Here is a 27,851-nt window from a genome sequence, read left to right as displayed (position 1 = left end):
CATAACAACTTACTGGTCTTGACTTGGTCCTAGGCCTTTGCTGTAGAATTAATGTCTGTTTCCTTCCCCACCTTCCCAATACCTTGTGGGATAGTATTAGGAGGTAGAGTCATTGGTAGGTGATTAGGTCATGGGCACCAAAGTCTTCATGGATGGGATAGTCTCCTTGTAATAGACTTTAGAGAACTCCCTTGTCTTTTCTGCCTTGTGGGGACACATTGAGCAGATTGCTGACTCTAAGTCAGGAAGTGGGTCTACATCAAACACTGAAGAGGTCGGTGCCTGATTCCGTATTTCCCAGTCTCTAGGGAAGTCTGCTCATAGACTATGGCATTCAGTCACAGAAGTCAGAATGGATTAAGACAGCCCTCTTGACCGTACCTTATGGGTGCCTATATTTTTCAATCATGCATTTAAAAAATTAATTGATTTACTTTCATAGACAGCTGGTTAAATCAATCAGGAATAAATGTATAGGTTTCCAGAGAAAGCCATTATTTCTAAGTCCTTCAGAAGAGTTTACATTCTTGAGGAAGGTACATGAGCTGGACCTAGGGTTGTGGAGCAAGCCTCTTAGCCCAGGTCCGCTCCAAAGTCTGTTGTGGTCTTCCTTCAGCTCACATGAGGAAGCCACACTTACTCCACTCAGAGGTCATGGTAGAATGCCCATCATACCGCCCTGTGACCTTTACACCAGTTACCACCCTTTCTGCCACATGCTCAGCCAAATTGAGGTCTTGGACGATCTAATGATCTTGGCTCCCCTTTCTTAGTTTGTGTCCTCAAAACTCTGTTCTTGAGTTTAGTTTTGGTTTTCTTAGCCTCACTTTCCATTTCTAGCCCCCTCCCATCCCCTATTTTATTGTTTCAACCCTTTGTTCTCTGTCTCTTCTGGGTTTTCTCATTCACTAGCCTGCTTCCTATTCACGGAACCCTCAAATCCCTGCTATCTACTCTCTGAAGTTTGAATAGACAAGTTTTGCTTACATGGAAGTTTGTCTGAGGGTTCTGGAAAGATATGAGAGAAAGCTAAAAAATAAAAATAATAAAAAACCCCAAACAAAACAAAGGATCCTCGGATTCATTCCTTAAACACACATGTAAGTTATACCATGATTTTTAAAGCATTAAGAAATCTGGAAGTTAGCTATCTCTGCTTTTTTTTTTCTTGATTTAACATGTAGAATAATGTAACTGCCTCCTTCACCAGAAGTGAGCCCCATTCCAGCACCTTCTACTTTGGGACTGTATTCTTGAGTTTTGATTATTTTATGGGCACCACTGGACACATGATCTCCACAGATGTTGACGAGTGACCAGTCCCTCACAGACATATGTCCTCATGTTTCCCTGGATGCTCCTTGGGTGTTCCTCCTCTTTGGTTTACAGAGTCGTCCTGGTCTAGACTCCATCCCTATCTTTTAGCAATTCTTGACACACTTCTCTGGTCAGGCCGCGCTGCCTTTGGGCGGGCTTGACACCACATTGCGTCTCACGGTTTGAAACACTTCCCTCCCCCTCCGCTTGGTTGAGGCCTCTATGCTCTTCCCTGCTTGTGCCTAGGCAGGCCGTTCTCACGCAGGCTTCACAGCTTCTTCACTCATGTCAGCGAGTTAGACACTGTCACCTCTTTGGTCACCAGCCTGCACATTCTGGGGTACAGACTTGCCCGTGTTATACAGCTCTCTACCCAATGCACTTATCCCTGAACAGATGTCCAGTGAAGGAGTGATGAGACAATGGACGGATGAGTAAGAGAGGGTAACAAGGAAGGCGCTAGCGTTGTTCCACCAGCGAGGAGAGGAAGCCCAGAGCATCCTTAAGCCTGGTAGCACCTGCAATGTGACACTGGCTAAGTTGGGGGTTTCAGGACCCAGATCCTGCGAGAGGAACCCCGGGCAGAAAGGCGGCTCGGTTGTCGTCTCCCAGTCGGAAGCTGCCCACGCGGAGTGATCCACGCCCCTCGCTTAATCTCCTGGCGCTGCCGCAGGGACCACCGCCTCCACCGCCCACTCGCCCTGCGCTTTGCTCTTGGCCCCACCCGGCCACCGTCGTTCACTGGAACGCTCGCTCGTGACCCGGAAGCGCATTCTCCTTAGCAACTGCGGGTCCGCGACGGCGCCGGCCTCCGGGGAGCGACGGTGAGGCTCTTTGCCCCCTCCCCCTGCGCACGCCCCGGCCGCCGGGTCTGGCCTTCCCGCAGCGCCGCGCTCCGCGGCCCGGGCCGTGCGTCCTCGCCTCCTGGGGCGCCCGACTCCGGCTCCTTTGGTCGCCGCACGACGGCTCCGGCCTGGCCTCGGGCCCCTCACGGCCCGCGGGTCTTTCCTTTTGTAGCGCAGTTGGGTGCGTGAGGAGGGAGATGGGATTGGAGCCGGTGGCTGGGAAGGCGAAGCTTCCCGAGCCTCGGGTCACCTGGGGACAGTGTTCTCGTGGGTCTCGATGGAGCCTGACAGGCTTGCGGCGCCTCGTGCTGAGCCGCCGCACTTGCCGATCGCCCGAGCTTTCCAAAGTGATACACTTTACCATTCCCCGGGCCGTAGAGACTCATTTCATTGCACACTCTGAACCCACGGTTTCCCCGGGAGTTAGCTTTCCAGTTATGAATGAGTTGTGGTTAGTATATCGTGTCGTAGATGTTGTTGCTTCCAGTTTTATACAGGAGGAACCTTTTTATACTGAAGGAACTTGACTCATCTTGAGAAAAATTTCAAGTAAAATTTACTAAGTTGAAGTGGGGGCAGGTGTTAACTAACATAGCTCTGATGTCCCCTTCGGAAGATGCAGTGGCGCTGAAAACCTCCTTTGTGTCAGGACAAGTGGCTCTAAGGAAACTTGAGATGTTGGTAACTACTGATTGCATTTAATATAACGATGATGGGTGAAAACAGAAGTGTGCACAGTTTGTGGAATTATTTAGGGATAAAATGCAGGAACTTACTAAGATCCACTATTCAAAACTATCATTTCATTTCACTTAGTATTAAGCACCAGTAGCGTTAATGCGCTTGCAATGACTTTTAGAAGACATCAAGATTGTCCGCATTGCCCCCCTGGGAAAGCAGTGAGATGACACTGGTTAACTACAATCTATGTGGTACGCGTTAAGTGCCGTCTAGTAGGTTAGAGGGCGGAGAAAGCACTGGTGGTTTTCAGGGATATGTTTATGGATGAAATAATAGTTGATTTGCCTCCAAAGTATAGATATGCTTTGATTTATAGATAATAAATAATAAATAAGTTTCTATATTCCTTAGGGTTTGGGAAACATTTCCATATGGTATTCTTTAGTTCATATTTAAAATTCTAAAGTCATTTGATTCTGATCCATTTCTTTCAAAACATACCACGCACAAATCTCTGGTGTTTTTCCCCGTTTGCGATCTAAAACAGGTGCTTTGTCCCATAGAGAGCCTCTGCTTCTGCAGTGGGTCTCATATTATGCAAAACACAGCAGTTTAAGTAAGTTACTGTTTAAGGGGTACTTAAGAGTCTTGTGAAGTTTTGTTCTTTATTTGACTGATATCCTTGAGTATTTTCATATGTAGTAGACACTGCGTCAGGAGACAACAGAAACAATGGTTACCTAGCAACCAATTATGTTTTATCTGTGGTGTGCCCATGTGTGTCTGTGTATGTATGTCCGTGTGTGTGTGTGTGTGTGTGTGTGTGTGTGTGTGTATGGTTATCTTATCAGTCTTTGATGCTTAGCAGTTGACTTAAGCTGTAGAAGGACATTAGCAGTTCAGATAAGGATTTTAAGCTATTGCTTTGCAGAGCCACCAAAGATACAATTATGAAGGCGGATAAACTCTTAAGACCATTTTGGATATTTTTTTTGTTTTCTTGTAGATATTATATTGTTTAATCTAGTTATTATGCAGATACTGGAGTGTCCACCTGGTACCGCTCACTGCTTGACTGTGGAGTTGAGAATAAATGCAGGCATGATCCCCGTTTTCAGCAGATGATAATCCAGTAACCACACAGATGTTAAGATGCAGTTGTGATGTGTTAAGAGAGTTACAAATGAAACTTATGAATGGAGATATTCAGGATGCATAGGAAAGAAGTGCTTCAGTGAGATTGGCTAGCAGAGCAGAGACCCTGTGATGACAGAGAGGAGAGGAAGGGGACACAAGGAGGGACGTGCAGGCTTGTGGAATAATCTGGTAGGACAGAGAGCTGGAGAAGTGGAGTGGGGCCAGATTGTGCTGGGCCTTGTAGGCAAGCTGAATTTTTCTTTGTGCTTTGAATAAAGAGAAGCCTCTATGAAGGTCTTACTTAGGAACTTAGGCTGTGTGTCGGGTGGGGATGACACAGTCTGTTTGTGTCTGAATAGTCTGCTTGTGTTTCTTCCACCAGTTAGCATGGATTGTGTACTCAGCCCTTCTTTTTAACTTGCTCCCTGTGCTTCATTTTGTAAAGTTTGATTAAAAAAAAATCTAAATTCAAGTTTGTGTGTGTGTGTGTGTGGGGGGAGGTCTCTGAGCAACAGGTGGGAGTCTCTCCTCCTACCAAATGGGTCCTGTGGGTTGACTCGGGTTGACTCAGGTCTTCAGGCTTTGTGGCAAGTGCATTTACCTGCTGAGCCATTGCCCCTCCCTCATGCTGTATTAGTTGGAGAAGCATCTGTGCCCCGCTAGAAAGATGTACTCCATTTTTACTTTATTTTAGGGATTAAAATAGGCCATTGGGGCCAGTTGATTTGAAATATTTTTAAATCAGTACTACTGCTTGGGAACCAGTTTTCGTGTCTTTTTTTTTTGAAACTCCTTTAAAAAAAGTAGCAAATCACATAATATGAAACTTATTGTCAGGCTGGAAGAATTAGCTTAGTTGGTAAAGTGTTTGCAGCACTCTGGACCCGAGTTCTATATCCCCAGCACCCATGTAAAAAGCAGACCTGGTGACATGTGCTTATAACAATAGTGCTGAGGAGACAGAAGGATCCTGGCTGCTTGCAGGTCAAGCCTAATCTGTAAGCCCCAGGCCCCAGAGAGAGGCTATCTCAGAACAAAACAAACCAACCAACCCCTCCCAAATGAGAACCAAGGCAGCCAGCTTCTGAGGAATTAACACCAAAGGCTGACTTCCTGGCCTTCAAGTGCATGCATCCATCCACACAGTCCTAGTCGTCCCCCCCAGACCCCCCCCCCCCCTCCTCGAGACAGGGTTTTTCTGTAACTTTGGAGCCTGTCCTGGAATTTGCTCTGTAGACCAGACTGGCCTCGAACTCAAAGAGGTCTGCCTGCCGCTGCCTCCGGAGTGGGCCACAATTACCTGGCTAGTCCTAGTCATTTTTAAGTGTATAGTTCAGTGGTGGTAATTGCTGGGCGAAATGTAACAGATCTCTGGAGCAATCCATTCTCTTCTTGCCTGCTGTTGGCAACCACCCCTCTAGTCTCCATTGTCATAGTTTTGGCCACTTTGATATTTTAAGTGAATGTTGCACAAGCCTATATCTGTCCTCCCATCACTCACTCAGTTCAATGCTGTCCTCTCATAAATACATAGCTTTTCTTTCTAGTCTTTGGGCTTTATTCACAGAGCCAGGGTGAAAGAGGTTTTTTCAAATCAATTTTTTTTTTTGGCCAGTAATGTGGGGAGCTCTGGTGAGTTGGGAAGTGGTCCCTTTCCTTCAGTTTTCTGTTACAGGTTGTATACAATTGGTATTTTTCCTACTGTTATTAGTATTTACTAGTGTTTATATATGGTATAGTGTGGGAAGGTGGTTTTTTTTTCTTTTTTGAGAAAGTATTCATGATACCTGTTTCTTTTTGGTTACACTTTGGTTTTGCCTTTTATTGACTTTGAATATTTTTCTTGTGTTTTCTTAATATGTTAGCTTTTCCTCTGGCTCATTAAGGGTATAGAATGTAGTTCTAATAGCTACAATTTCCATGCCTTTGTTGTCATTCTGAGGCACTTCCCCCCCCCTAAACCCACACCGCTATTAATTAAGTAAGGAGTACTCACTGGGTGATGATTTCCTTATTTTGTATATTCAGGAACTGAAGCTTAAGAAAATTGGGTAGTTTGATTTGGTCAAGGTCAGATAGCTAATGGTTCAGTTTTCAGTTTAGGTTTTTTAGTTGTATGTCTTGACTCTAGCAAGACAGATAAGTCTAGAAAATATAACAGGAGCTAGAGCAGGAAATTGGAAAGCACATACAGGCTCATGCTGTTTATAAAAGACTTGAAAGGATGTAGGAAGCATTTGGGATGCACTTTGGAAGTTAGGAAGTTTTTCAGACCTGTAGTGTAAGAGAAGCATCTGAGGGGTCAGCGGTGGGTGGGGGGCTGGGGGGCAAGAAGAATGTGTACTGCAGTGCGAGGGCTTGGAAGAGCAGGAATGCATTTGGCTGGGCTGGGTGTGGCTATGGAAAGCAGATGACAAGGAAGTTGGATTGAATTGTAGAAGTTTTTTTTTTTTTGGATGTCTGGCTTCAAAACAGTCTTTTGTATGTCCTTAGCTACTGTAGTCTGATTCAGGGCAGGCTTCTTTTAAAATTTGCCTTCATTACTTAGTACAGTCTTACACATAATTAATTCACAGGTTTATTGATTGATTGATAGCGTGTTTTCTTACTGTTACTTAGTTACTTTATTAGTGCATGTGATTGAATTGTTTATTGTATGAGAAGTCTTGAATCTGCTTCATAAAATTCCTTCCAAAGAAGTCAGCATACTTTATGCTAATTCATTTATTGATTATCTCAGCAGTCAATTTACTATACTCAAAGAATATTCCACTATCATAGGAAATTAGAATCCAGCTTCAACTATAGAGTCATTGGTCATTGGGTAACTGTGTTTTTTCATTAACAAATAAAACATTTTTATGTGTGTGTTGTTTTTGCTGCTGATATGTCTGTGCACAACCTGTGTGCAGTGCCCTCAGGTGCCAGAAGAGTGGAATCCTAGTTGCAGCCTTGTGGGTGCTGGGAATTGAACTCGAGTCCTCTGGAAGAGCAGCCAGTTCTTTTAACCACAGAGACATCTCTCCAGCCCCCATGGTATGGCCTTCTACTGTGATAGTGAAAGGATGCCCAGGCCTGCTTGGTAGGGTGGAGTATGTGAGGTGCTGTCTTTGAGTGCACAGCCACCTGCCCACCACATGCAGAACTGACAGTGATATTGCAATGGTGGGATTAGACTTACTCTAATTTCAGAATTGAGAACTGAGATTTCATCTGGGTTTCACTGAATTTTGTTCAGTTAAAAATAATTAATGGAAAACATTTTACTCTCAAAATCACAACATTCTTCATGCAGTGCTTCTAAAAGCTTTTATAAATCTTCCTATTGTGGTATATTCAGGCAAGCATTATTCTTGCTGGTATCTGAAGTAATTATCACTGGCTTGTGTTTGATCAGAGAGTGCATTGTCCCTTATTGTCCCCCATCACTGTTCCCACAGATCTGCAAGTGGCTACTTAGAAGGGCATCATGGTAGTGAAGGACTGAGTCTAGAATTAAGACCATGACTATCATTATATGTACAGTCTTGTTTGTTTTAAGTTACGGATTTATAACTGAGAAATTACAAAATAATATGTGTAAGGTATCCATAATAGCAGACAGAATATCCAGGTACAGGTACTGCTTTTAAGAAATTACTGCCATAGAAGGCTCTGTGCCTCTCCTCTTAATCCCACCTCTTCCTTCTTCTTCATGAGGTAACCTGAACTTTGTATTTTCTTTATACTTGGACCACATAGTTCATCTCAGTATAGGTACTTTTTCCTTTGGAGAATGTTTGTTTTATTATGTGTGGTGGTTCTCAGCACTTGGGGGCTGAGGCTGGAGGACTGTCCTGGGGTTGAGGCCACTTTGTTTTGCTACTTTTTAATTAGTTTTTTTTCTTGTATTTGATCTTCAGTATGAACTTTTCAGTTGCTATTTTTTTTAAAGCCATGATCAGAACTGTGCACACTGACTTTTTTGGTGTGAATGATTTAGGATCTGTTTCTTTTTAATGTTGAATCTTTTTGGTCAAGAACAGGATTTGCAAATTTTTAGGTTATTTAAAAATGTTTTAAAATTTTCCAGGCAGTGGTGGTGTACACCTTTAATCCCAGAACTCACATTCTGACTTCAGTGATAATGCTGTTGAATTATACCATTAAATACTATGCTTACTATTTTTGAAAGATATGTATTTTTAAGAGTTTTTTTAGTTTTTATGGATAATTGTTTGTCTGAGTGTATGTTTATGTAGGGTGTGTGCAGTGTCTGCGAAGGCTAGAAAAGGGTGTTCTAGATGGTTTTGTGACCCCCCCCCCACACGTGGGTGCTGGGAACCAAACCTAGGTCCTTGAGAAGATCTCCTGAGCCTGGTAATGGTGGTAGATTATTTTCCTGGTCTACAGGATACAGTTACAACAAAACATAATTGTCTCTTGTTTTCTTTTCCATTCTAGATTATTTATGTATGTGTGGGTTTGCTTGTGTGTATGTATGTTCACCACTTGCATGCTTGATGTCCATGAAGGTCAGAAGAGGGTGATGGGTCCTCTAGAACTGGACTTATGGATAGTTATGAGCCACTATGTGGGTGCTGGGAACTGAACTCAGGTACTCTGCAAGAGCAACAGTGTTCTTAACTTCTGAGCCGCCTTTCCATCCCTGTCTCAGTTTCTATAGCTGCAGGAACCTGGGTGATTCTACTGATGCTTAAGTCCATTATATGGAACAGTGTATTTGTGTGTGACCTGTGCATATCCTCTTTGATATGTACTAACTAGAGGTGGATGTAACTAACCACCTCTAGGTTAGTTATACTATCAAACAAAATCTTTATATTGTTTAGGGGATAATGACAAGGAAAAAGTTTATGCATATTCGACATATTTTTCTTGATTTTTTTCAGTCTGTGTTGGTTGAATCCACCAAGGTAGAACCTGTGGATATGGAGGTCCAGTGTACCACTGAAGGCTTACACAACAGAAATTTACTGTTCAAAGCTCTAGAAGCTAGAAGCCTGACATCCAGGTGTTGGCAGAATTGACTCCTGAAGGCTGTGAAGCATCTGTTCCATCTCCCTCTCCTAGCTTCAGGAGGTTGCTGGCAATCTTTGACATTCTTTGCCTTTTAGACACATCATCTAATGTTTGTCTTCACCCCTTCACATGATGTTATCTCTGGGAGTGTGTCTGTGTTCAAGTTTTTCCTTTTTACAAAGCAATAATCTTTGGGTATGCCACACTCTTATTTGACATCATCTTAACTAATTACTTCTGCAGATCTTCCTCAGTGCTCTGCTCTGTCTTTAATTTCTCAAAGAAAGAGTTTCCCTCTCCCTGGAGGAAGGCAGTTTTATCTTTATCATTTTTAGGCTTTGTTGAAGGCTACTCCTCATCTGCAGTACTGTCAGTTGCATGTGTGTAGTTTGTCAAGCTTGTAGTTGTTGTAGGAACTATATCTCTGGGTTTCTTCACATCTGCATTCTGTGTGCCAAGCCTCTGTATTATTGTAGCTTTTATATTTAACATACATCCAGAGGCAGCAAGATCTTAGTGACATATCTTTTTTCAGTGACAAGTTGAATACTTGCAACTTGAAAGTTTTAAATAATAATGAATTTCTGGAACTAGCTTGTGTTCTGACCCTCTGCTTATATATTTGCATAGACACTGGCTTAATTCCCTGAGTACCTAAGCCATGGTTTATTTTGTCTCCCCTAGACATTACGAATTCTAGTGGGTCATAGTTGTTCTTCATTGTTTTTGGAATTATTCGGTTATTTGCTTTTCTTAGATTTTGCTATTTTTCTGAATATATCTGACATTGTTAAGCACCGAATTCATGGGATGGCTCTTGTGAGTGATGGTGTTACCAGTGAGCTGGTTTGGGTTATTTCTGACTCTGTGGGTAGGAATATGAGTAGACAAAGGGTGGCTGTGTTAGTGTTGTTGGTTCTGGGCCCTTGAGAGCTAAGAGCCTATGGGCTGGACTAACAACAGGCTTATCCCTCTGAATCCTGAGGAATAAGGGCTTATTCTCCTTATTACTCCTCCTAGCTCTGGGGGCCAGAAACTTTCAGTCCTAGATGCTCAAGTTGAAGAGTTAATGTTGTGAGCACGGACTGTTAGTGGTGCTGCACTCTAACCAGGGATCCAGTTTATTGCAGTAGCTGGGCATGGATGGTAGCAACAGCTGCAGCAGATGGCCAGTGTTAAGAGTTCTTAGGCTCCGAGAGTCTGGACCCATGGCTTCTAGGGACTGACTCTTAGTCCTTAGAGCTAGGCGGTTTCCTCAATTTTTTTTTCGAGACAAGGATTCTCTGTGTAACAGCACCAGTTGTCCTGCGCGCTTCGAACTCACAGAGATCCACCTGCTTCTGCCTCCTCAATGCTGGGATTAAAGGTGTGCTATCACTGCCTGGTAGTTTCTTGAATTCTAATTCTCATCTTTACAATTGTCTCACAGTCTTGTGTTTTTGCTTCTTGTCATCTAAATATTGTCCTCTGTCATTTCAGGTGCCCCTGCTCCCTGCAGAGTTTTAGTCCTCGTTTGTTTTCTGTAAGTTCTCTGCATTCTCACCAATGCCACCTCCTCTTTGTACAGTCAATTTAGCCTGATGTTTCGACTATAAAAGTCACAAGAAGAGACCATTGGGAGAAACCTCAAAAGATGCCTCTTAGTTGATTTCAGAGACAGCTGTACAGTCTGTTTATATAGTAGGGAGGGTGTGTATGGGAAGGCATGTATGTAGTATGTAAATAAATGAAAGATGTGTTTGCACCAGTCATAGTGTACTGTCCAGTTCCAGCAATCATAGGCCCTGTATGGGGACCAGTCAGTCACAAGTTCCACATTGCATGCTTACTTACTTCTTGCTGAGTTACTGAGGAGTAACTTGAGTGAGAATAGCTTCAAGGTTATCTACAAGTTATGAAATCTTGCCTTGACTGGAATGTGCCTTCCAAGGCCAGTGCAGGCTATCTGGAGCAGTTGTGACTGGAGCAAGGCCTCCTGGAGCCAGAGTCACGGCTTTAACTGTGGTGTCCCTGGCAGCTGGCATGTTCTCAGAGAGATAAAGTATCTAAAGTAGCTGGGCTGCCTTGAGGTCAGTCTAGCCAGTTTTCATAGCAGAGGCTGCAGGGCTGATGGTCCCTAACTCTATCTACCTCTGTTCAAAGCCTTGAATAGTCCTGCAGTCTGTCTATCTCCAGTAAAGCCTTGAATAGTCCAATCCCAGAAGTTTCAGTGTTTTGCTCATTTACAGGGAAAAAAATTGGGCATTTATAATAGACTTAAAGCTCAACACAAAACCAGTGTTCTTGAAGCATTTAGCAGTCCTTGAAAGCAGTTAGCAGGCTTAACAGCTTCTAGTCTAGTTTCTGTCTGAGGACCCTACAGAGTTTGGTCCCTTTGATCTCAGTGGTAGTTTTTATCTGGGAAATGTGGAAAAGCTGCCAACCATAGGGTCACCATCTTCCAAGCTTACATTGAAAAGTGTAAATGTAGAAAATAATTTCGTCACAGAAATTGGAGCTAGATTCAGTTTGGTTTTGCTGGGCCTCTCAGGTCCATCCCTGCAAGCTGGACAGACCAGGTTGGCTTGTCAGTTGTTGGGAATATTGTTTAGCATGAGAAAAATGTAAAGTAGATATGATTCTAAAAATGGGTTCTTTAAAAAAATGTCACAGAGGGGCTGGAGCTATGACTCAGCAGTAAAGAGCACCTGCTGCTCTTTCAGAGAACCTGGGTTTAATTCCTAGTACCTACATGTCAGTTCACAACTACCTGTAGTTCTAGTTCCAGGGGATATTTTGACATCCTCTTTGGTCTGTAGGTACCAGGCATACTCATGATGCACAAACATACATGCAGGCAAAGCACCCACATACATAAAATAAAAATTAAAAAAAGATAGAATTGCCTGGAGATGGTGGCACACGCCTTTAATCCCAGCACTCAGGAGGCAGAGGGTGGTGGATCTCTGTGAGTTCAAAGCCAACCTGGTCTACAGAATGAATTCCAGAACAGGTTCCAAAGCTACACAGAGAAACCCTGTCTTGAAAAACTTAAAAAAAAATGTTGAATTACAAGGGCATAGTATATAATGGTCCTAGGTTTGTTCTCCAGCACTAAAAAGAAAGGCAGGCAGGAAGGAGGAAAGAATTTGTAGGTCTACAGGAAAGATTGAAGATTAGGGGCTGATAAAATGCCTCAGTGGCAAAAGCACTTTCTGCTAAGTCTGATGACCTGAGTTCAATCCCTTGGACCCATATGGTAGAAGGAGAGAACTAACTCCTCTAAGTTGTTCTCTCTTCTCTACACATCTGGTGTGACGCAAGTGTACACACACACGCGCGCGATGAAGAAAGAATGGTACAAAGGAGAAACAATTTTCTACCGAGTGAAATTCAGCTTTCTTCCCAGTCTGTCATATTTGTGCTTTCTTTCTCCAGTCTTAGAAGTGCCATTTTCCTAAAGAGACGGTTCCTGTTAATATATTAGATATGGGTACTAACTAAAGTCATTGCTGTTGGTCATCATTGATTCTAGGCTCTCAATCCATAGATTTGATGGTTTGCATGAGAATGGCTCCCACAGGCACATGTGTTTGAGTATTTGCTCCCTGTTGGTAGAACTGTTTGTGAAGGATTAGATGGTGTAGCCTTGTTGGAGGTGTGTCAGTGGGGGCAGACTTTGAGGTTTCAAAAGACTGGTGCCATTCCTGCTCTCTGCTTCTTGCTTGTAGATCGTGATGTGAACTCTTAACTGTTGCCCCAGCTTACTGTCATTATGCCTTCATTCCTCCCGTATAGACTGTAACCCTCCAGAACCATAAAACCACTAAAAATCTTTCTTTTAGAGTGATTAATACTACAGATATAGGTAATAGAAGAATATATGCATACATAACTTGTATGTTTTTATGTATCTATAGACATGTTTCTATTTCTATAACTATTTTAAACCATCAAGTTATACTATTTCTAATTCTATTGCTATTTTTATTTTTTATAGTTCCTATATTTTTAATTTCTTCAGCACTGACAAACCTAATTAATATTATCCACAAATTTTTACTTTCTTGTTTATTCCTAGAGACTGTCTTAGAATTGCTAGTATTCCTCTGTTTTATACTAGTTGTGAAAAAAATCTAGTAACTGGAATTTAACGTTTATGTATACTACTTTTTTGTTTTTATCCTTTTGCTTTAGCTAAAGATTATGCTCAGAATCTTCTTGAAGCCAGGCAAGATAAGGCACACTTGTATTAGCACTTTGGAGGTGGAGGTAGCAAGATTACACATTCCAGGTCAGCCTGGGCTATATAGTAAGACTGTCTCTCAAAAAACAAACAGTATGTAATCTAAACCCTAACTTCTCTCTGCTGCCTCTAGGGATTTACTTTTTTAAACTGACAAATAAAAAAATGTACATAATTTATGCTATAAATATAATGTTTTGATATTTGCATCCATGGCGGTATTACTGAATCATCTGTGTATTACCGTACATACCTATTTTCTTGTAATGGTATTGTCTGGAAGTCATCAGTTTTCAAATGGGTAACATTATTAGCATAAAACAGAACTCTTGAACTTAGAGCTTTAATTTAACTGAAATCTTGTGTCCTCTGACCATTGTTTCCCCTGTACTTCCCACTTCTTTAGTCCCTAGTGACCATGATTTGATTTGCTACTTTGGGAAGTTCAACTCTTTTAGATTCCTTGTATAAGTGAGATAATAGGAAATTTATCTTTCTGTGCCGTTTTATTTAGCACAGTATCCTCTAGGTTCATCCATGTTATCACAACTGACAGGATCCTCCTACTCCTGCTTAAAAGCCCCTAAAGTATTCCGTTGTATCTATCCCACATGCTCTTTATTGTTTGTGTACTAATGGGTGCTTAGGCTGATTTCATACTTGATTTTGGTAATAAAGCATCAGTGTCCATGGGAGTGTAGATGTCTTTTATACGTGGTAGTTTCATTTTCTTTGGATTATGTGTGTAGAAGTAGAATTGCTGGCTCATAGGATAGCATAGTTCTATTTTTTAAAAAATTGAGAAGCTTCCACTTTACTTTCCTGAATAACTGTAATAATTCATGTTTCTATTAGTTGTATAATTATCTTTTTTCATCTTTTACCAACACTCGTTACCCTTTGTCATTCTGTTTACAGCCAATCTGACAGCTGTGGGATGGTTTTTCACGGCAGTTTTCATTTGTGTTTTCTTGGTGACATTGGTGTTCATACACTTGCTGGACAGCTCTGTGTCTGCCTTTGAGGAATGTGTATTTAGATCCTGCTGCACATTAAAAACTGTGTACCTTTTTTTCTGTGCTATGAAGTAAGTTGATTCAGTTCCCTAAAGACTTTGGATATTTGTGCCAGATAAGGTGAATGGTTTGCAGATGCATTTTCCAGCTCTACAGCATGAATCTTCAGACTGCAGGATGTTTCCTTTGCTGTGCAGAGATTCGTGAGCTTGATGTAATAGTCTGTAGTTTTGTTCTTTTGCTCTTGCTATCTGTGCTTTAGGGTTTGTAGCTCAAAAAGAGCAGCAGCAGAAGCCAAAACTTTGCCCCAGGTCAATGTCACAGAGCTCTACTCCTTTGCTTTCTACACATGGTATTATTACACTTCCAAGTCGTAATTTAAGTCTGTAATAATTTTGAGTTGAATTCTTAAGAGTCCTAACTTCATGCTATGTACATGGGATTCTCTTTTCCTAGTACTGCTTATTAGAGACTATCCTTTTCCTATTGTATCTTTTTGGCATTTTTTGTTGAAGATCATTGTTTATAAATGTGGCTCTTTGTTTCTGAGCTCCTCTTTTTCATTGACCTGTGTGTCTCTGTGACAGAACCACACTGCTTTGGTTACTACAGATTTGCGATATACTTTGATTTTTAATTTTATTATATTTATTTATTTGTGTGTGTGTGTGTGTGTGTGTGTACGTGTGTGTGTGTGTGTGTGTGTGTGTGTGTATGTGATTGGGTTATGGTCCCATTATGCTAAGAATAGGAGGCAGCCCAAGCCAACTCAGGCATTCTGCTTTGCATTAGACAGACAGTAGCTACTTGGATAGCAGACATTAATGCCAACCATCTTTCACTTGACACTAAGGTAATATAATTGTTATCTTCAGAGGCTGTCCTCATGTCTACTGTATTGTTGCTATGCTGAAATCTCTTTTCCTCTGTCATCACAGAAAATTCTTTGTACTTTAGTGCTAGATCCATTGAATCTTGGGTCACCATCATTCTTAGTTAACTGTATTTATTGTTTTGGTAGGAAATAACCTTTAGCTTGGTAAAAATATGAAGTCTTAAAAAAAAAAGAATGTGAGTTCTTTGAAGCCTGCACATCTGAAGATGTCTTTTTTCTATCTCCATACTTTATTAGTTTCATGAAGTATACAAGTAATTGTAAGTTTGGATAATTTCCCTTAACTGTTTACCATTCTGTTGAGGTAGAGTTTAATTGGATACTTTATTTTTAGGAATCACAGATCTTCTTGAATCTGTATGTCTTTTGCCAAATCTGTATTAAGTCACTATTAAATTTTGAGGGAACTTCCCCTCCATCTCTTGGAACTCCAGTTATCCTTATATTTGAGCTCTTGATGCTTAGTTCATCTTTGTGGTTCAGTTTTATTTCTGTCTTTCAGTTTGTATGATTTCTGTTAGTGGAGTTCATAGATACTTTTATTCTTTTCTATTTTTCTATCACACCCACCTACCAAATCTTTTATTTCACATAGTGTAGAAATTAATTAAAAAATTTACATTTTTAAAAAATTTATTAGATTTTTATTTATTTATTTTATTTTTTTAGTTGTTGAAAAAAAAATTTCTGCCTCCTCCCCGTTTCCCATTTCCCTCCCCCTCCTCCCACACATCGCCCCCTCCCCCCACTCCCCTCCCCTTCTCCCCCTCCCCCCCACTCCATTCCCCTTCCTCTCAAGAATGAAGAGCAGTCCATATTCCCTACCCTGCAGGAAGTCCAAGGTCCTCCCACTTCTATCCAGGTCCAGGAAGGTGAGCATCCACAGAGGCTAGGCTCCCACAAAGCCAGTTCATGTATTAGGATCGAAACCTAGTGCCATTATCCTTGGCTTCTCATCAGCCTTCATTGTCCACCATGTTCAGAAAGTCCGGTTCCATCCCATGCTTATTCAGTCCCAGTCCCGCTGGCCTTGGTGAGCTCCCAATAGATCAGTTCCACTGTCACAGTGGGTGGGAACACCCCTCGTGGTCCTGACTTCCTTGCTCATGTTCTCCCTCCTTTTGCTCCTCATTTGGATCTTGAGCTCAGTCCGGTGCTCCAATTTGGGTCTCTGTCTCTATCTCGATCCATCGCCAGATGAAGGTTCTAAGGTGATATGCAAGATATTCATCAGTATGGCTATAGGATAGGGTCATTTCAGGTTCCCTCTCCTCAGTTGCCCAAGGTACTAGCTGGAGACATCTCCCTGGACACCTGCGAGCTCCTCTACAGTCAAGTCTCTTGCCAACCCTAAGATGGCTTCCTTAATTAGGATATATATTTCTCTGCTCCCATATCCACCCTTCCCATTCCCCCAAGCTCCCCCCATCCTCCCCTTCTCACATTTCTCACCCCATTTCCCCTTAGCCCCATGCCACCTCACCTCCAAGTTCCCAGTTTTTGCCCGGCAATCTTGTCTACTTTCCATATTTCAGGGGATGACTATATGTTTTTCTTTGGGTTCACCTTCTTTTTTTTTTTTTTTTTTGGTTTTTCAAGACAGGGTTTCTCTGTGGTTTTGGAGCCTGTCCTGGAACTAGCTCTTGTAGACCAGGCTGGTCTCGAACTCACAGAGATCCGCCTGCCTCTGCCTCCCGAGTGCAGGTTCACCTTCTTATTTAGCTTCTCTAGGATCACAAATTATATGCTCAATGTCCTTTATTTATGGCTAGAAACCAATTATGAGTAAGTACATCCCATGTTCATATTTTTGGGTCTGGGATACCTCACTCAGGATAGTGTTTTCTATTTCCATCCATTTGCATGCAAAATTAGTGAAGTCATTGTTTTTTACCGTTGGGTAGTACTCTAATATGTATATATTCCACACTTTCTTCATTCATTCTTCCATTGAAGAGCATCTAAGTTGTTTCCAGGTTCTGGCTATTACAAATAATGTTGCTATGAACATAGTTGAACAAATGCTTTTGTCATATGATAGGGTATCTCTTGGGTATATTCCCAAGAGTGGTATTACTGGATCTTGGGGTAGGTTGATCCCGAATTTCCTGAGAAATCGCCACACTGATTTCCAAAGTGGTTGCACAAGTTTGCAAGATCTTCACCAACCCTGCAACAGACAAAGGTCTGATCGCCAAAATATATAAAGAACTCAAGAAACTAGACTTTAAAATGCTAATTAACCCAATTAAAAAATGGGGCACTGAACTGAACAGAGAATTCTCAACAGATGAAATTCAAATGGCCAAAAGACACTTAAGGTCATGCTCAACCTCCTTGGCAAACAGGGAAATGCAAATTAAAACTACTTTGAGATACCATCTTATACCTGTCAGAATGGCTAAAATAAAAAACACCAATGATAGCCTTTGCTGGAGAGGTTGTGGAGAAAGGGGTACACTCACCCATTGCTGGTGGGAATGCAAACTTGTGCAACCACTTTAAAAATTTATTAGATTTTTTTAAAAAAATACCAATCTAAGTTCCCACTCCCTCCCCTCTCCCTCCACACATCCTCCCACCCCACCCCCATCCAGTCCTCAGAGAGGGTAAGACACATTGCTTTGGGGAAGATCCAAGGCCCTCCCTACTATATCTAGGCTGAGCAAGGTATACATCTAAAGAGAATAGGATCACAAAAAGCCAGTACATGCACTAGGGATAAATTCTGGTGCCACCGTCAGTGGCCCCTCCTCAGTCTGCCTCAGCAATTCAACTGTCAACCACATTCAGAAGGACTAGTTTGGTACTATGCTTGTTCCTTCCCAGTCTGGCTGGAGTTGGTGAGCTCCTATTAGCTCAGGTAAACTGTTTCAGTGGGTGAACCTATCATGGTCTTGACCTCTTTGCTCATATTCTCATTCCTTCCACTCTTCAACTGGACTTTGGGAGTTCAGTCCAGAAGCTAAGTAATAAGGCGAACCCAAAGAAAAACATATAGATTTACCTGGAAATTGGAAACAGGCCAGATCGCCTGACAAAATTGGGAGCATGGGGTGGGGGGAGAAGGGAGGGTAGAAGAGGAAGAGAAGGGAAGAAGGGGAGGGTTAAGGAGAACTTGGGGAATGGGATAGTCGAGATGGAGGAAAGACAGAGATGAGAGCAATATATCAATAAAGAGATATCTTTATTGAGGGAGCCATTATAGGGTTAGCAGAAACCTGGCTCTAGAGAAATTTCCAGGAATCTACAAAGATGACCTCCACTAAGATCCTAAGCAATAGGGAAGAGGAGCCCTATCTTGACTTGTCCTGTTTTCAGACTGATGAATAGCTTAAATATCACCATAGAACCTTCATTTAGCAACTGATGGAATCAGAGACAGAGACCCACATCTTAATTTTTTTTTGAGATCTCTTTTTTTTTATCATTTCAAGTGTTTTTTTTTTTTTTTTACCTCAGTGAGCATAGCTGTCGTAGTTGATTTAAAGTTCTAACTTGTAATCATAAGCTCTGAGTTATTTGAGAGTAACTGTGTTAACTTTTCCCCATTAGAATTGATCATATTTTCTGGGTTCTGTGTATGTCATGTATTTTTAGATTGTGGTGTTATTATTATTATTATTATTATTATTTTTTAAGAGACAGGATTTTATTGTTTTTCCAGACTACTCTTGAGCTTCTTGGTTGAAGGTATTCTCAGTCTCCTAAGTAGCTGGGACTATAGGTACACGCCACTGTGCCTGGCTTGGGTTGTATACTAAATATAGTTAGTACTATCTTGTCTAGCTCCGAATTCTTTTTAGTTTTTCTTGAGAGGCCTGGTGTTTTAATTTTATTGGTGGTGTCCAAACACCCTGCACCGCTGCTTTAGCTTTAGATTGTCTTGTCTTCTATAAGAGATGGCTTAAATCTTGGTTCACATTTTTCAGTCTTTGTGATACTACTTTGAGTTTTTCATACATATACGAAGTTACGGGGTCAACAGAGGCTAAGGTGATGTTCCTTGAAGCACAATTAACAAAAACTTGGGATCAGAAATTGGGGTTCAATCTGAAGATCCGAAAAGCAAAGTAGCCAGCTACTGGCTCTTACCTCGACCTCAGTCTGAAATGGCGATCCTGCCTCCTGAAATCTCAGAATGAGACTGTCTGTTGAGAGCTGTTTCCTTCCATTTTATAATTCTTTCTAGGGCTGGGATTAAGGGCATGCACCACTGTCATTAAAGACATGCTCTGCCCAGTTTCTGTGGCAACTAGTGTGGCTACTGGGATTAAAAGTGTTTGTCATTATGGCTACCGAGATTAAAGGTGTGTGCTACCATAATCTGGGACTGTTTTAGTCTCAGATCTTCAGACGGTCATTGTTTATTAAAATACAATTGAAATACCACTACAGTTCCTAGAGACTGAAAGTTTTTGTGTTCAGTTGTGCTCTCTTCTGGAGTGCTGCTGTAGTACCAGGTGCTTTAACAGATCGGTGCTGCCAGTCTGTCTCTCTCTTTATTCTTTAGAATTTATGGATAGTTGTTTCTGTCCCCAGCCCCCAGAGTTTGTATTTATAACCTAACTTGTTTTAAAGTCACTTTTAGGCTTTGATGTCAAGTGTGAATGAGCTCTTTCATTAGGAGTTCACCTGGTGTGATATTGAAACGCTCTTAGAGGTGAGACTGGGAAAGTATGTTAGGGTGCACAGTTGCAGTCAGTGAGGAAGTGTGAAGGGTTAGAAAGACCCGTCCTCAAAATAGCTTTCATGCTTTAGTTAAAACATGAATTGTTGAAGGAGAGGTTAGTGAATGAGAGATCTATTAAGAAATTTCTGTGATCTTTATGCCACACTAATGCAATAACCTGAATTCAGACAGTTAAAATGTAGCTGTAAAGGAAGAAATCTATTTAGGAACATTGTGAAATTAGAGTAGACAGAATTTGGTAATACGGTAATGGAGGGAAACAATGAGACAACTACTGTTTGCTGCTGAAGGATGATAATGATGTCATTAATCTGGATGCGGTACACAGGTGGAAAATTTAGTTTGAGAATAGTAAATTGAATTAGAAACATGTCACATTCTTAGTGCTTGCCAGTATTACTCAGCAGGAAGTTGGAAAATCAGAGAGCTTTGGAGAGCAGGGTTAGAGAAAGAGATTTAATGCTCTGAGAGAGAAGTGAGACAACCTTAGGACTAGAACTTTGTGTGTGAGGTAGAAATCTCAGAGGTAGATGAAGGAAGAGGACTCAGCAGGAAACCTGAGAACTAGAAAGTCAGACTGAAGAGTCAGGAGACTGATGGACATTGGAAGCCAAGGGTGAAGCATTTGTACTCAAAGGGTAACCTGCATTCACATTAAACAACAAAGCCAAAACAAACAACAAAAAACACCCCCAACCAACCTCAGAATAAAAACCTTTCCCAAAGTTTGAGTCTATGTTAGCTTTTAAGTAATGAATATTTTACTCTTCAGTAATTCCAAAAGCTTTGTTTTGTTATAGTGATGGATACAAAAATCATGTTACAACAAGAAGAGCATGTGAAGGGGATGTAGAGGTTGTGACTTGAGACTGTATTGTTAATCTGTCAGGGATGAGAACGAGAGACATGGCATAGTTGCTAGCATCTTGAAATGGGTATGTGGGGAGCAGGCCCAAGCCCAGGTTTTAAGTGTGAGCTGTTGGGAAGGCATCTATGGAGAGAGAGGTAGTTGTCGTGACATTCTAGAGTAGACAAACAGGAAATTAGGTTTACATATACAGGGCATTTTTGCCTCTAGGAGAGCGAGGACAACATGTGTGGAGAAGAGTCTGTCTATGTAGGAGGAGTTGGGAGTTAAGATACTGAGATTGACAATGGCGACTTTGATGCTTGCATTTTCAGTTATGGCACAGAAAATAGTTGGAGATAAATCTTCTTTAGACATCATCTAGAAAAGCCAGGCTTCCTATTCTTACATCTATTCAAAATGTACTTGAGACATGATAGGAGAGGTTACCTAAAAGGATAAAAATGGAGAAATGAGACTGTTATTTGGGACTGTTTTACTCCAGTGAATATTTGCTGAAAAACCGAGCAGTGCATTGACAGCCTCTTAGAGTTAGAGGACTAGGGGTTGTAATTCTACCATGAGTGCAGCTATAAATGCCTTTTTCTTGGGTACTTGACTGAAACAAATTCAAATCTTATTTGGAATATGATAATTTTAGTATAGGCATCTACTTCTTATACAAAAATTATATAAGCATGCCCTGTTTAGAATATGATCAAATAACATGAACAAAATGAAGTAGAAGCAACAGAACTTACTATATCGACGGGGACTTCTTGATATTGCAGTTTTTAGGAGCTGACTTTAGTGTGTCTGTGCTTACCTTATTTGAAAAGATAAAAGGCAAGCTTTAACATTTTTAGTAGTGATGTTAAAATTTTAAAAAGTGGGGTAGATAAGATATTTCAGTGGGTAAAAGACAATTGCTGCCAAACCTGATAACCCAAGTGTGATCTTCAGAATCATGGCGGGAGGAAAGAACTGACTCCCATGAGTCATATTCTCATCCCTTCATAAAAAAATAAATGTAAAAAAACCCTTAAAAATGAAGTGAAAATATTAGTCTTAAAAATGTAATACGAATGAATGGGCTTAGTAGAAGATTAAATAGAGCTGAAGAGAGAGGTAGTGAAGTGATAAACATCAGAGAAGAGGATGGAAAACACTGGAGAGCTTGAGGGAGACAGAGATAATCGGGAAATTAAGTTTATAATTGGAGTCCTAGATAGGGTTGAAATGGATAGAATTAATATCCAAAGAGAGGATAATGAAAACTTTTCCCAAATTGATGAAAATTATCAAGCAAAGGATTCAAGAAATTTTATTGACTCCCCAAGTAGTATGAAAAGAAGTCCATTTCTTGAATATTATGGTAGGTCTACAGAATACCAAAGATAAAAAGTTTTCAAAGTGCCAGGGATAGGGAACAGCATGCTTTCAAAAGAATTAAGAGACTAACAGCTGACTTCTTGACAGAAACATGGGAGTTTATAAGACAACAGAATGGCACCTTAGGTTCTGAATCTCGTTGATAGTTTAGAATTCTGAATCCTGCCAAAGCATCTCATGGGAACAAAGACTACATACAAATGTTCACACTTGTTCAAAAGACATGACTAGTGGCTGTCGTAATGGACAACATAGATAAGCAAATTTCCATCACTGCAGAAACATAGTGTTATTAAAGCTATTTGCAAACTAAGCAGCTGGGATGTAACTCAATGGTACATGTGTGACATGCACAAACCCTGAACTTCAGTCCTCAGCACAGCAAAAGACCAGATAGCATGAGGGTCTCAGATCACCTAGCCCTTATACAGACGTTAGATAAATTGCCAGATTCCTACAGAAAAATAGATGACCAATACTGGCCTAAGAATAAAGTTTTAAAACCTAAATTATTTTTTCTATTGGAAGGATAGATACACACACACACACACACACACACACATTTGTGTATAGTATGTGTGTGTGTTTAGCTTTGGTATTGACTACACAGAATGATATTTTAAATTTTTTTCTAGAAGTTTTAAAGATTGGTATGATTTGTTTCTTTCAGTATTTGATAGAAGCCATTTTGTTCTTTGCTTTTCTTTATTGAAAATTTTAACTTATCAATGCAGTTTCTAGTCATATACTCATATTTGTCGTTCTCTTTGAGTCAGTTTCAGTAGTCTGTATCTCTCTAGTCATTTTCTACTCATGTACGCTTTATCTTATTCCCTCATAATCCTTTTAATTTCTGTAAGGTTTGTAGGGATGCCTCTGTTTTATTCTTGTTCTCTGATCACCCTGTGGAGAGAGAATGGATCCTCTCCTAAGTAATAGGTGTGGTTTCTATACTGAAAATATAGAAATCAAGTCCAGGAGAGTTTGAGAGAAACTCTCGCTATCCGGGAGATTGTGGGAGACAGCAGAGTCAGCACAACAGGTCTGTGCTGCCTTGAGTGAAGCTAAGAACTCTGGTTTGGCTTTATAATGGCTTAGGGGCCTGGGGAAAAGATCCTGTGTGCTGCCTACATTTGAGATGTTTGAATTTCTTCCTGAGACCAAAGGGTGGACCACACAGATAGTCCTGTAGCTTGTTCAGTTGGGAGTCCAGAGGGGATTAAGGGAGGTGAAGTTTGAACTAAGTCAATGGAGTGAAGTTCTGTTTTGGATGAAATTATTTTTCTTCAGTTTTCTTCTTTAGGTTAGATAATCTTGGCTAGTATATCTTTAGATTTGTTAGATTTCTTCCTGTAAACTTAAGTATGCTATTGGACTTCTCTAGTCCTTCATTTCAGTTATTGTATTTCCCAGCTTGGAAGCTCCATCTAATTCATTTAAAAATAGCTTATCTCTCGTTGTTGATATTTTGTCATTGTCACCATACTTAAATTATGTTTTTTTTCCTTTGATGCCCTCTTTGGGTAAATTATAAACCTAGGATCTTCCATATTTGTGTTTTTATCTGTCTAGTTCACTTTCCCAATTCTTTGCTTGTCCTGTGACTTTCTTGATAGCATATCCTGTTCTCCACTTCCCTTTTCTTCCTCTTGAAGTTGGAAGTGGCTTTTCATCTTTCTTCCTTCCTTTCTCCCCCCCCCCCCCCAACTTGGCTGAGTTAATTCTAGAGTCTCTTTCTCCTGAAGTGAAAGTGTTCTTTCCCTCCGTCCCTCTGTCCCTCCCTCCCTCCCTCCCTCCCTCCCTCCCTCCCTCCCTCCCTCCTTCCCTCCCTCCCTCCGTCCTTCCCTCCGTCCGTCTGTCCCTCCCTCCGTCCCCGTCCGTCCCTCCCTCCTTCCCTCCCTCCCTCCCTCCCTCCCTCCCTCCCTCCCTCCCTTCCTCCCTGATTTTGGTCAGCGTATCTGTTTTTTCTCCCTTTTTTTCTTTTTTATTCTTCTCTGGTACATAACATTCTGATTGCAGTTTCCTTTCCCTTGACTCCTCCAGTACCCCCCCCCCATTCCTCCCCTCTCTCCCAGATCCACTCCTCCTTTGCTTCCAAAAAAAAAAAAGAGCAGACCTTTCAGGGATATCAACCAAACATGGTGTAACAAGTTACAGTAAGACTAGGCACAAACCCTCATATCAAGGCTGGATGAGGCAACACAGGAGAAGGAAAAGTATTCCAAAGCTGCCTGAAGAGTCAGAGACACCCCCAACTTCCACTATTAGGAGTCCCAAAAGAAGATCCAGCTATAGAACCATAGCATATTTACAGAGAACCTAACTCAGACCCATACAGGGTCCTTGATTGTCACATCAGTCTCTGTGATTCCCTATGAGCCATGCTTAATTGATTCTGTGGGTTATAATCTCCTGGTTTCCTTGATCGCTCTGGCTCCTTCCTACAGTCCTTCCTCCCCCACTTCTGCAGGGTTCCCCTGGCTCTGCCTAACATTTGCTGTGGGGCTCTGCTGCATCTTCTCCCATCAGTTGCCAGATGATACCTCTGTGATGACAAATGGGTCTAGGAGTATAGCAGACTATTATTAGTAATCATTTCATTGATTTTTCCCCCCTCTGGTGGTTTTTGGTTCTGTCTTGGGTCTGTGCTGTCCAGCCTCTGGTTTCTGGCCATCCAGGCAGTGTCAGGCGTGGGCTCTCTCTTTGACATGGGCCTATTAAGGGGTGGATGTATGGATCTCCCTGGGAAGGGGAAACAATAGGTTTGGTGGGTGGACTGGAGATCGGTAAGGATGGGAATAGGAGAGATCAGGCTGGGTGGGGGAAGGGATGGAGGAAGAGGGCACTGGGAGAGACAGCTGGAATTGGGGGGCGCCTGGGAGCCGATGTGGAAACCCAGTGCACTGGAAGTTCTCTGAACTCTATGTGAGTGATCCTAGGGCAGACTCCTAGTAATGGGGAATATGCAACCTGAACTGGCCATCTCTAGAACCAGGCAAGGCTTCCAGTGTTGGGACTGGGACACCAACCAAGCCACAATACCATCAACCTACAATCTGTGGGTGTAGCCAATCAACGATTGCTCAGCATATCTTAGTGATTATCCTGTGACTGGTCACAGGTTATGTTTTGATTCTTTGAAAGGAGGCTGCCACCCTTTGTAGGTGGTTCTTCTGAGGCTCGGGGAGTATATTTCCAAGTTCAGATGATCTACTGGTCTGCACTGGATTTTTCTTTCTGCATTTGTAAGACCTTATATTTCTGAAGTGATGAGTAGCTCTTCGTGGTATTTTCCTTCATGCTTGTGGTCATGTTTATAGTTTTATGCATGCATAGATAGATTTCCAGACCAGCAGGAGAAAATTGATATTCTCTTATTTTTCCTTCTTTCTTTTTATTTCTTTCTCTTCTTCCCTTTGTATTCTGTCCATTTCCTACTATGCAGCCTCCTGAGTACTGCTGTTGATCACAGGCACACATCTCCATGCCAAATTGGCTTCTAGCCTCCTCCTGAGCTCTTAGACTATGGGAATGTACCGTCACACGTGTTCTTTCTTCATGTTTTTTTTTTCTTTTTTTCTTTTTTAGTATGGTTTCATGTGGGCTAGGATGGGCTTGAACTTATGTGGCAGAGGATTCTTCTACCTCATCTTCCTGAGTGCTGGCATTACAGGAGTGCGCCACTCCCTGCAGACCAGACTTAGGGACTTGTGGATGCTAGGTGAACACTTTATTCTGAGCTACATCTCAGCCCCTGAGAACTTCTTGTTGCCCATGTCGTTCTTTTGCTTTCCCATGTTAAACTGCTGACTCGTCTGCTTGTTCTGATTGCTGTTGTAAACTTGAGTTAGTCTTGCTATTGGCCTTACCCGAATTCTTGACTCTAGAGTCAGTGTTGTTTATTACCATCCCCAAGTACGGGATTCACTACATTCTTCTCCACACAGACTCGGTTTCCTCAGCAGTGCAACTGCAGCTTTCAGAGTGTGTCTCTTTAGTAGGAGTTCTGCTCCCCAAGAATTAGGAGTAGCTATGGGTAGTAAGAGCCTCCATCTGAAGCACCACATACCAAACACAGGAACAGGAGATCTTCAGGAACCAGCTCTCCAGTTTGACATGTGTTTTTAGTCAGTATTTAGATCTTTATATTATTTCAATAGTTTTGTACAGTTTTATTGTTTTTGTTCTGGGGGATAGTATTTGCCAGACTCCTTCTCTCACCATCTTGGTTCATTCTTTTTTCCTACCTCCCTTTTCCCTCCCCCATCTCTTTCCTTCTCATTTTAAACATACTTGATTCAAACTGAATTTTTCAGCATATACTGTGGAATAGAAGCCATTGGCTTTCTTAAGATGATGTTAAGTAACTTAACGCTGCTTGTTGATTAACCTATGTGTTTGTCACAGATTAGTAATAGATTTTTTTTTTGCTTTTAGTGAGATCTGTTTTACTCTCTCTCCTTTCCCAACTTTATTATTGCATTAATTTACTCTTTTCTTTTTCTTTTTTCTTTTTACTTTTTTCAGGTCTTGCTTCTTGTCAGTTTCAGCCCTAGTTCAGCTTGTCATTAAACAAGTCTCTTTGGCTTTGCTCCTTTCTTCCCTTTGTTGCACAGTCTCAGGAACTCATCGTCCTTGCTGCTCCTGAAGGATGAAGCTAGACTAATAAGAGTGAGAAAGGACAGTAATTCCGGCATTTTCAGGTTCTTCAAGTGTGTCTCACTGTATTTTGTGGGACCTTGCTTTTTCAAGTTTTGGTCCTAGGTTTGCTTCTTCTCATGTCCCATATTTCCTACCAGTATGTGTTTGTAAAAGTTTGTATTCTATCCCAGTTGGCTATATTTAATTCAGAGTTTTGAGCTTCTGCTGTGCTTGTGTGTGTTGTGCCAGGTTTAGAGTTCAGAGAGTCTCAAGATATCACTTGATGTGCTCATGGGCTATTTTCAGATTTACTTTCTCAAGTGTAGTGTCTTTTCCCATCCCTTGTCATGCCTGCCGTTTGGTAGTTACCATGTTGGTCCTGCCTGTTCATTCCAGCCCTAGCCCAACTCTTTATAGACTGGCCATGTTCATGGTGGGGTCCCCTTTCTAGGTGTTGCTGGGCATTGTATTATTGTTTATCATTCTGGAAATTACCATGTTCCTTTAGTTTGTCAGCACAATATTGAGGGTCTCTCCAGGGTTCATGAGCCCTCACAATGCTACAAGAAAGGTAAAGTTGTCTGTTTAGATATCTTTTTCTTAGCTGTGTATTTAGTTTTTTTTTTCTGTAACCCGCCCAGCGGGTCAGTTATTCCAGGGTTGTAACCCGCCTGGCGGGTAAGTTATTCCAGGGTCCTGAAGAGGCGCTATCTGAAAAGACATGGGCGGGAAAGAGGAACGAGGCCAAGCAGAGTTCTTGTCAAGGCCTCCGTTTATTAGTGTAATGGCAGCAGCTTATATAGCCCTTGGATGAGGAATTTGGCTTGGGATGGGGGCAGGGGCATGGCAAGGGCAGGAAGGTTATAGATTTCTGGCTTATTCTTGCAGTTTTGTTGCCTTAGTTCTGAATTCTCTTCCTGCTCTTTGCTGACTTTTTAAAAATGTGGTTTCTCTGAATGATCCTGCTCCACTTGCTGTTCTTCCTGTTTGTTCATGGAAACACACACATCTGTTTATGTACGGAATGAGGCTGCTCAGGCCTGCCTTCTAGGCACTGCAGGAGCCACTGGGATGCAGTGATGAACCCAACCAAACATATTTGTTCTTCACAGGTAGAAATTACAGAAATCTGGTGTCTGT

General features: G+C 41.6%; 1 protein-coding gene across 4 annotated transcripts in view; it reads left to right on the top strand.

The window, feature by feature from the left end:
• The first annotated feature begins 2,085 nt into the window (after window positions 1-2,085).
• Dis3l2 (DIS3 like 3'-5' exoribonuclease 2) overlaps window positions 2,086-27,851 on the top strand; it is a 381,042-nt gene continuing 355,276 nt past the window's right edge. For all 4 annotated transcript variants that reach the window (XM_041650838.1, XM_041650836.1, XM_041650837.1 and 1 more), the window contains exon 1: window positions 2,086-2,141. The gene's annotated coding sequence lies outside the window, so the exon portion shown is untranslated. The remainder of the gene's footprint in view (window positions 2,142-27,851) is intronic.

Source organism: Microtus oregoni, unplaced genomic scaffold, assembly GCF_018167655.1.
Source record: "Microtus oregoni isolate MIOR12 unplaced genomic scaffold, Mior012 000004F_ref0000308, whole genome shotgun sequence".
Taxonomy (NCBI): Eukaryota; Metazoa; Chordata; class Mammalia; order Rodentia; family Cricetidae; genus Microtus; species Microtus oregoni.
Note: the sequence above shows the minus strand (reverse complement) of the source record. Positions and strands in the feature narration are given on the sequence as shown.